The 10,331-nt window shown below is 42.7% G+C and overlaps 1 non-coding gene across 1 annotated transcript; it reads left to right on the forward strand.

Annotated features, from left to right (window-relative positions):
- Positions 1–391: 391 nt before the first annotated feature.
- LOC136396329 (small nucleolar RNA U3) lies at positions 392–607 on the forward strand. Its single transcript, XR_010749668.1, has one exon. It is a non-coding gene; the product is annotated as a small nucleolar RNA U3 (small nucleolar RNA).
- Positions 608–10,331: the final 9,724 nt, after the last annotated feature.

Raw genomic sequence — 10,331 nt, forward strand, 5'->3', positions numbered from 1 at the left:
AAAAGGAATGAAATAACACAACAAATCATATACCTGATAAAAGGTTAATATCCAGAATATATAGAAAACTCTTAAAACTCAACAGTAAAACATGCAAACTAATTCAAAAATGGGCTAGGGACTTGAATAGACATTGTTCCAAAGAAGATATACAAATGGCCAAAAAGCACATGAAAAGATAACTAATCATTAGGGAATTGCAAATCAAAGCTACAATGAGATACCACCTCACACGCATTAGGTTGGCTACTATAAAAAAAACACCCAGAAGTACAAGTGTTGGCAAAGATGTGAAGAAATTGGAACACTTTGCATATTGGTGAGAATGTAAAATGGTATAGCTGCTGTGGGAAACAGTATGGCGGCAGTTCTTTTAAAAATTAAAAATAGAAAGACTATACTTTCAGGGATCATTTCTATAGTTCGTTACTAGAGAAGTTTCTCTGATCATGTAGAGCACCTGAAACCACAAGGAGGAGTTGCAGTGTTCTCTCCTGAGCATGAAGCCAGCTCTTGGTGTTGCTTGTGCAACTGCCTTTTGCCATTGATGATCGTTCTTCTCTTCCTTTGGGAGAGTAAGAGGGAGAGAAGGTGCAGTCTGAGTGGTAGAAAAAAAGAAATTAAAAATAGAGCCTGACCAGGTGGTGGTGTAGTGGATAGAGCATCCGACTAGGACATGGTGGACCCAGGTTCAAAACCCCAAGGTCACCGGCTTGAGTGTGGGCTCATCCAGCTTGAGCAAGGCTCACCAGCTTGAGCACGAGGTTGCTGGCTTGAGCATGGGATTGTAGACATGACCCCATGGTTGACAGCTTGAGCCCAAAAGTTTCTGGCTTGAAGCTCAAGGTGGCTGGCTTGAGCAAGGGGTGACTCACTCTGCTGGAGCCCTCTGGTCAAGGCACATATGAGAAAGCAATCAGTGAACAATTAAGTTGCTGCAATGAAGAATTGATGCTTCTTGGTCCTGGCCGGTTGGCTCAGTGGTAGAGCGTCGGCCTGGTATGCAGGAGTCCCGGGTTCGATTTCCAGCCAGGGCACACAGGAGAAGCGCCCATCTGCTTCTCCACCCCTCCCCCTCTCCTTCCTCTCTGTCTCTCTCTTCCCCTCCCGCAGCCAAAGCTCCATTGGAGCAAAGTTGGCCCAGGTGCTGAGGATGGCTCCATGGCCTCTGCCTCAGGCACTAGAATGGCCCTGGTTGCAACAGAGCAACGCCCCAGATGAGCAGAGCATCACCCCCTGGTGGGCATGCCAGGTGGATCCCGGTCGGGCGCATGCGGGAGTCTATCTGACTGCCTCCCCGTTTCCAACTTCAGAAAAATACAAAAAAAAAAAAAAAAAAAAAGAATTGATGCTTCTCATCTCTCTCCCTTCCTGTCTGTCTGTCCCTATCTGTCCCTCTCTCTGACTCTCCCTCTGTATCTGTCAAAAATAAAAATAAAAAAGGCCCTGGCTGGTTGGCTCAGTGGTAGAGCATCATCCCGGCATGTGGAAGTCCCAGGTTTGATTCCAGTTAGGGCACACAGGAGAAGTGACCATCTGCTTCTCCACTCCTCACCCCTTCTCTTTCTCTCTCTCTCTCTCTCTCTCTCTCTCTCTCTCTCTCTTTTCCTCTTGCAGCCATGGCTCTATTGATTTGATTGATTCATGCATATTGGCCCTGGGCATTGAGGATAGCTCCACGGAGCCTCTGCCTCAGGCACTAAAAATGGCTTGGTTGTGAGCATGGCCTCAGATGGAGGTTGCTGGGTGGATCCCAGTCCAGGCGCATGCAGGAGTCTGTCTCTCTATCTCCCCTCCACTCACTTAAATAAATTTTAAAAAAAATTAAAAATACAATTACCATATGATCCAGCAATTCCACTTCCAGGTATATACCTCAAAGTATTGAAAGCAGGATCTTAAAGACTTATTTGTACACCCACATTCATAGCAGCATTACTGATAATGGCTAAAATGTGGAAACAACCCAAGTGTCCACTGATAGATGAATGATAAACAAAATGTGGTATATACATAATATTCAACCTTAAAAAGAAATGAAATTCTGTCCTGGCCAGGTGGCTCAGTGGATGAAGTATTGTCCTAGCACCCTGAGGATGCAGGTTTGATCCCCAGTCAGGGCACATACAAGAGGCAATCAATGAGTACACAACTAAGTGGGACAACAAGTTGATGCTTCTCTCTCACTGTCTCTCAAATCAATGAAAAAAAAAATTTAAGAAAGAAATTCTGATTATGCCATGACATGGATTAACTTTGAAAACATTATTCTAAGTGAAATAAGCCAGTTACAAAAAAACACAAATATCAAATACTGGCCCTGGCCACATAGCTCAGTTGGTTAGAGCATTGTCCCAACGCACAGAGGTTGTGGGTTTGATCCCTGGTCAGGGCACATGCAGAAACAGATCTCTCTCTCTCTCTCTCTCTCTCTCTCTCTTTCCCTGCCACTTCTTTTCTCTCTAAAATCAATCAATCAATCAATCAATCGATGAGACAAATACTAAATGATTAATATAAGGTACGTAGAGTAGTCAAAATCATGAAGATGGAAGTATAGGGTGGATGCCAGGAACTGGCAGGAAGGGAAAATGGAGAGTTATCATTTAATGGGTATAGAGTTTCAATTTTACAAGATGAAAAGACTTCTGGGCAGTGATGGTTGTACGACAATGTGAATATATTTAATACAACTGAACTGTGAACTTAAAAACAATTAAGAAGGTGGCCCTGGCCAGGTAGCTCAGTTGTTTAGAACATTATCTCCATACATCAAGGTTGCAGGTTTGATACCTGGTCAGGGCACATATAAGAATCAACCAATGAATACATAAATAAGTGGAATAAGAAATCAATGTTTCTCTCTCCGTCCCTTCCTCTCTCTCTAAATCAATTTTTAAAAAAAGGTTAAGAGGGTAATTTTTATTTTATTTTTTTGTATTTTTCTGAAGCTGGAAATGGGGAGGCAGTCAGACAGACTCCTGCATGCGCCCGACTGGGATCACCCGGCATGCCCACCAGGGGGCGATGCTTTGCCCATCCGGGGCATCGCTCTGTTGCGACCAGAGCCAGTCTAGCGCCTGAGGCAGAGGCCACAGAGCCATCCTCAGCGCCTGGGCCAACTTTGCTCCAATGGAGCCTCGACTGCGGGAGGGGAAGAGAGAGACAGAGAGGAAGGAGAGGAGGAGGGGTGGAGAAGCAGATGGGTGCTTCTCCTGTGTGCCCTGGCCGGGAATCGAACCCGGGACTTCTGCACGCCAGGCCGACGCTCTACCACTGAGCCAACTGGCCAGGGCCAAGAAGGTAAATTTTTTTATTGTGTATTTTACCACAATAAAAAATTTTATTTAGTGAAATAAACACAAAACAAACAGGGAGAGACAAAATAATATATACTGTATGATTTCACATGTATAGGATTCAAAAACAGGCAAAATTAAACATTACTTTTTAAGGATGGTTGTCTAGAAATAAATCCAAAATGTAAAGCAAGGAAATGATTACCAGAAAAATTACCACAGTGGTTACCTCTGTGTGAAGGATGTAAGAAGTTGTGATTAGGAAGAAGTTCAAGTTGGTTACTTCAGGGATGTTGATAAATTTTTTTTTTAAGTGAGAGGAGGGGAGATAGTGAGACAGATTCCTGCATGTGCCCTGACCAGAATCCGCCTAGCAACCCCATCTGGGGCCATGCTAGAGTACCAAGCTATTTTTAGTGCCTGAAGCTGATAGGCTCAGACCAACCTAGCTATTCTCAGTGCCCTGGGCCACAATCAATTGAGCCACTGGCTGTGAAAGAGGAAGAGGGAGAGAAGGGGGAGAGGAAGGGGAGAGGGAAGCAGATGGTCTCTTGTTCTGTGTGCCCTGGCTAGGAATTGAACCTGGGTCATCCATACACCAGGCCAACACTCTATCCACTGAGCCACTGACCAAGACCAAATGTTTCAGTGGTCACTATAATTTATTGTGTGTGTGTGTGACAAAGACAGAGAGAGGAACAAATAATTTTTTACTTACAGAAAAGTTGCAGAAATAGCACAGACAGTTCCCATATACTACTCACCCAGCTTCTCCTATTGTTAATATCTTGCATAACCATAGCACAACTATCAAAACTAATTGATATGATATGACAGGATTAGCTAAACACAGACTTTATCTGAATTTTTCCACTTTGTTCACTTTTTCTGTTCCAGGAGTCAAATGCAGAATACCACATTGCATCTAATTGTCCTGTCTCCTTAGTCTCTATGTGACAGTTCCTCAGTCTTTCCAGTCTTCTAGTACCTTGACCTTTTGAAGAGTACAGGCCAATCATATTGTACAATGTTCCTCCATGAGTGTTGGTCTAATGTTTTCTCATGCTTGGATGGAGGTTATGCATTTTGATAAGCATGCCACAACAGTGATGTATCTTCTCAGCCCATCATATCAGGATACAAATGTCAATACGTCTTATTATTAGTAATGTTCACCTTGCTCAGTTAAAATGGTGTGGTGTCTGCTGGGTTTCCCTTTGTAAAGTTATTATTTTTACCTATGTAATTAAAAAATATCTTGAGGGAGGTACTTCGAAACTATGCAAATATCCCATTTCTCTTCAAATTTTTCAACCACTATTTCACTGTGCATTTTTGGGTCTTGCTGTGACAATTATGACTCTGGTGTTTTAAATATTTTATTTTTAACTTTATTCAATTTTTTTTAGAGAGACAGAGAGAGAGAGAGAGAGGAGAGAGAGAAGGAAGAGGAGCAGAAAGTATCAACTCTCATATGTGTCTTGGCCAGGCAAGCCCAGGGTTTTGAACTGGTGACCTCAATGTTCCCAGGTCAACACTTTATTCACTGCACCACCACAGGTCAGGCAACTCTGGTGTTTTAATAGGAGTTCCTATTTCCCTCATTTCTTTTATATTTGTTAGTTGCAGTTCTATATGGAAGAGCTGTCCTTTCTCTCCAATTTGTAGGTTTATTTATTTATTTTTTTTGTATTTTTTTTTCTGAAGTTGGAAATGGGGAGGCAGTCAGACAGACTCCCGCATGCGCCCGACCGGGATCCACCCGGCATGCCCACCAGGGGGCGATGCTCTGCCCATCTGGGGCGTTGCTCTGTTGCAACCAGGGCCATTCTAGTGCCTGAGGCAGAGGCCATGGAGTCATCCTCAGTGCCCGAGCCAACTTTGCTCAATGGAGCCTTGGCTGTGGGAGGGGAAGAGAGAGACAGAGAGGAAGGAGAGGGGAGGGGTGGAGAAGCAGATGGGCGCTTCTCCTGTGTGCCCTGGCTGGGAATCGAACCCGGGACTCCTGCACACCAGGCCAATGCTCTACCACTGAGCCAACCGGCCAGGGCCTGTATGTTTATTTTTATTCATTTTCCTATGATACACTTTTCAAGCACACACAGGACATTTACAAACACACACTGTGAAATACAGCAAATCTCAATGACTTGTGGTAGATTACCATGCCAGGTCCAGATTCCTTACTGGGCCATTCACCCATTCCCTGATGCCATAGGTTTGATTGCTAACAGCTCACAGATAGATCCTTCACCAGAGAACTGCCCTCAGTCAACAAGTGGGCCACCTTGCTGGAGAATTTATGCTGTCCCCAAGGCTAGGCAGCCCACAGTGACTGACTAATAAGGGCTTATCAAAGGCCAACCTCTAGTCTCAAAAGTGTGACCAGTTTGGGGGGGGGGGTAACTCATGCTGCATTACTCCCTGGGATGAGGCAGCACCGACTTCGTGACTACATCCTGTCCTGTCTTGCTGCCTCCACTGTCTTCCCCCCTTGAGAGCGTCTCTCAGTAAAGTAGCTCAGCTTCTCAGGAAGCTGACTTAAGCCAGCTATAATTCCTGATCTCTAAGATTCCTCCTGGGAAGATGGGGGGGGGGGCTCTGAAGGGTAAGGGCCCCCTTTCCCTGTACTTGTTGTTAGGGCAATCACAATCTTAAAAGTTACTAAGTTCATTCTGAGAAAAAACGTTTTTGTTCCTATCTTGTTTGCTATAATTAGAAGCTCAAATGTTTTGCTATGGAGCTGAGAGTTACTACAAAGAAAATGAGACAACTCTGGCGTTCAAAAATCTTTGGCCTGAAGCCTCACCCCATTAGTTACCTCAAGACTCTTCCTCTTTAGGGTGTTTCTCATCTGCTTGGAGTTCCAGGCCTCAAGAATTCAAGCCTTTCATGCCTCTCAAGGTCTCACATAATTACATGCTAGCCCAGTGTATTAAGAGACAGAAATTCATATAGAGTTAGAAAGAATGAGAAGATATTCAGAGAGATAAAGAGGGAGAAGGTGAGGAAGAAGGTGGATACATCTAACAAAAATTTAAAAAATCAAAAGCCCTGGCTGGATGGCTCGGTTGTTAGAGAATCGTCCTGAAGCACAGAGGTTGCCGATTTGATCCCCAGTTAGGGCACACACAGGAACTGATCAGTGTTCCTGTCTCTCTCTCTCTCTCTCTCTCTACATTCCTCTCTCTAATATCAATAACATAAACATTTTATTTTTTTAATTTATTTTTTACAGAGATGGAGAGAGATTCAGAGAGAGGGATAGCTAGGGAAAGACAGACAGGAATGGAGAGAGAGGAGAAGCATCAGTCATCAGTTTTTCGTTGCGACACCTTAGTTGTTCATTGATTGCTTTCTCATATGTGCCTTGACCGCGGGCCTTCAGCAGAATGAAGCCGAGAGAGACTGAACTCAGAGGGAAAGCTTAAGCCAAGCACAGACCTCCATGTGAGTACAGAGTAGGCAGCACAGAAAATGAAAGACTGCCCCGTTGAAGTAGACATTCATTTAAAATTACTAAAGAGAAGTTACAAAGCAGTGTCTGCAAAGGGTATACAAGCATATTTTAATGCATTAGAAAAGAGCTCATTATTTTGAAAGGATCCTAATGCAAATGCTTCGATTAAATACTTATTTTAGAAGGCAGATAACCCTCCCTCTAATTTATCTGTTCTAGAAATTTTAGTTGTTTATATTTGGGGGTAATGGACATGTTTATTATCTTGATTGTGGTAATGGTTTCATAAGTATAAACATATGTCAAAATATCAAATTGTACACTTTAAATATGTGTGTTTTATTCTGCATCACTTATGACTCAAAAACAAAAACAAAGCTAGCACTTCAACCCTCCCCCAATGAAAACAAATATAAGTTTTATATATCAAGAGTGCTTACCACCATATAAATGTTGAAGGGATACCATGGAGGACTGATAAAAATGAGGTAGCTAACTGGGATGGCTATCTCTTTGTGTGAGGTCTGGAGTCAGACAAACTGTGTTCAAACTCTAGCATGTCTGCTTCCCACTTGGATGATCTTGGGAGTTATTTATCTTGCCTGTGCCTCAGATTCTTCATCTGAAAACATGGGAAAACAACAATATCTACTTTACAGGGTTGTTATGGGGTATAAATGAGATATAAATTCTTTTTTTAATTAATTAATTTATTTATTAATTTATTTTTTACAGGGACAGTGAGTGAGTCAGAGAGAGGGATAGACAGGGAAGACAGACAGGAACAGAGAGAGATGAGAAGCATCAATCATTAGTTTTTCATTGTGCATTGCAACACCTTAGTTGTTCATTGATTGCTTTCTCATATGTGCCTTGACCGCGGGTCTCCAGCAGACCGAGCAACCCCTTGCTAGAGCCAGTGACCTTGGGTTCAAGCTGGTGAGCTCTTGCTCAAACCAGATGAGCCCGTGCTCAAGCTGGCGACCTCGGGGTCTCGAACCTGGGTCCTCGGCATCCCAGTCCGACGCTCTATCCACTGCGCCACCACCTGGTCAGGCGAGATATAAATTCTTATAAAGTGGCATGTAGTAAGTACTCAATAAATGCAATCTGTGATTACTATTATTGTTGGTATTTTCTTCAGGAAGCAGTAATGAGCCATGTTTAGTAAAGATATGAATTGGAAGGCTGTAGAGAAGATACGAGAGATTGACACAGAACAACTGCGGGGAGGTTAGTGAGCTAAAATGCCCCTATGGTAGCAAGACCCCAGAGGCGGGAGGACGGTGGAGTGGGCTACTCTGCTCAGGTCCTGGCTCCCTTCACAGCCTAGCTCAGTGGTTCTCAAACTTTTTGAAGTCAGGGCACATTTAAAATCCTACAAATAATTGTAGGCGCACTATATACAAATTTCTGAGAAATATGTTAAAATAATTAAGTCAAATATTAAAGAAAAAAATATAAAGTCCAAGCGTTCTTTTATGGCAATTAAACGAAATAAATATGACAAAATTAAATTTATTCTGACATTAAAAAACATTTTTATGTTACATTTTTGAGTTATGCTTTTTATAATTTGTACAAAGGAGGGGTTGCCTGACCTGTGGTGGCGCAGTGGATAAAGCATCGGCCTGGAAATGCTGAGGTCGCCGGTTCAAAACCCTGGGCTTGCCTGGTCAAGGCTCATATGGGAGTTGATGCTTCCTGCTCACCTTCCCTTCTCTCTCTCTCTCTCTCTCTCTCTCTCTCTCTGTCCCTCTCTCTCTCTCCTCTAAAAATGAATAAATAAAAAAAATTAAAAAAACAGAGGGGTTAAAAAATGAAAAAAATGACAAAAAGTTATATTTTTATATATATATATAGATACATTCTTAGAATGTATCTATCTATCATCTATATATATAGATAGATAGATGATATATATATCTTAGTAAGATTTAGTAAATTTGGCAGGTCTCGGTACAAATGTGTTAGGTTTTTTCATTCTTGTGTTTATGAGAAACATGAGCCTGATGTGTCCTAGTGATTTCTTCAATGTTTGGGCATATATTTGAAAGGCAAACTCTCATTTCCTAGTCAATACATTGAAAAATTCCTCTCTTTTTACTCTTAATTGTGTTGAGTGCAGAAAACCCCCACCATACATATCATCTTAACTTTATACCAAACAAAGGATAGAAGAAACTTGCATCCAATCTTTCTGGGGAACATGGGGGATAGTGTAAACAATCCAGCACCACAGCCTAACAGCCTTTTGCAACCTAATCAGGCAAGTGAGGTGCGGGGGTTGGGCAGACTGTCAGCTTACAGCCAACTCCTCACACTTCTGTCCCCTAAATATGTAAGCTCCAAAAACCCTTTTGGTTTTTTGGTTCCCAACAGGCACATATTTCTCTGGAATACCATAGGGCACATCTGGAAATCTTCTCAGGCACACCAGTGCACCCTGGCACACACTTTGAGAACCACTGGCCTAGATGATTGGTGAAGCTATAGATTAGGGGTTGGGAACCTATGGCTCATGAGCCAGATGTGGCTCTTTTGATAGCTGCATCTAGCTCACAGACAAATTTTTAATAATAAAAATAATAACGTTAAAAATATAAAACATTCTCATGTATTACAATCCATTCATTTCCTACTGCTCATGTTCATGGTTGTGGGTGGCTGGAGCCAATCACAGCTGTCCTCCGGGACAACACCAAATTTTTCTTGGATAATGCATAACGTACACGGGTCGTTGTATGGCTCTCATGGAATTACATTTTAAAATATATGGCGTTTATGGCTCTCTCAGCCAAAAAGGTTCCCGACCCCTGCTATAGATGGATGTCAAGGATACATCAAAGTTGTAACAGGGACATTCTGCATCTAAGGTTTTTCAAGCTTCTTTGATATCCTAAGGGGAGCAGAAGAGGTCTGTTAGGATCAGAACAGTTCACACCAAACAGAGCTTCAGGAATCACCGTGCCCTTGTTCCTGCCTGTGTCCTATCCTGCCCTTTTACTTTGAGAATTGAAGATAAATTCTCTTTCTTCATCATTATCATAAAGTTCTGTGATCACTAATGTGACGAGACTCTAGCATGTCCCCATGCTTCCTCACCACACACTCACAATCCTGTAGTCCCAAAGTCCTCACAGAAGTGGTTGTAATAGCAATAGGAGGGTCAGATCCCAGGCCATGGGGTTCAAGAAGGGCTCCTGTGAGGGATGTGAGAGGGTGTTTGTATTCACACACACACATGCACACCCATGCCTGTATGCAGGTGCACACAATTCTATCTTCATTTTTCAGCACAAGGGGGCTGGTTATACTTAACCCTCTTCCCCCAAACCCCACCAGGTCAAATAGAAAGAACACCGGGTTTAAAAGGAGAGAATGTGGTTAAATTCTGAAAATGGGTCAAATTCTGAAATGAGTGTAAATGGGGAAAATGGGTCAAAAGGCATCAAAACATGGCAGATGCAGTTCCAGAATCCACATTGGAATCCACATGTGCTTGAGAAAAATTTAGCAAGAAGCAGAAAATAGTTCGCCATCAACTTTGCATGGTCAGGTCTATCTGAGAT

The sequence above is a fragment of the Saccopteryx leptura genome, chromosome 2, assembly GCF_036850995.1.
Source record: "Saccopteryx leptura isolate mSacLep1 chromosome 2, mSacLep1_pri_phased_curated, whole genome shotgun sequence".
Taxonomy (NCBI): domain Eukaryota; kingdom Metazoa; phylum Chordata; class Mammalia; order Chiroptera; family Emballonuridae; genus Saccopteryx; species Saccopteryx leptura.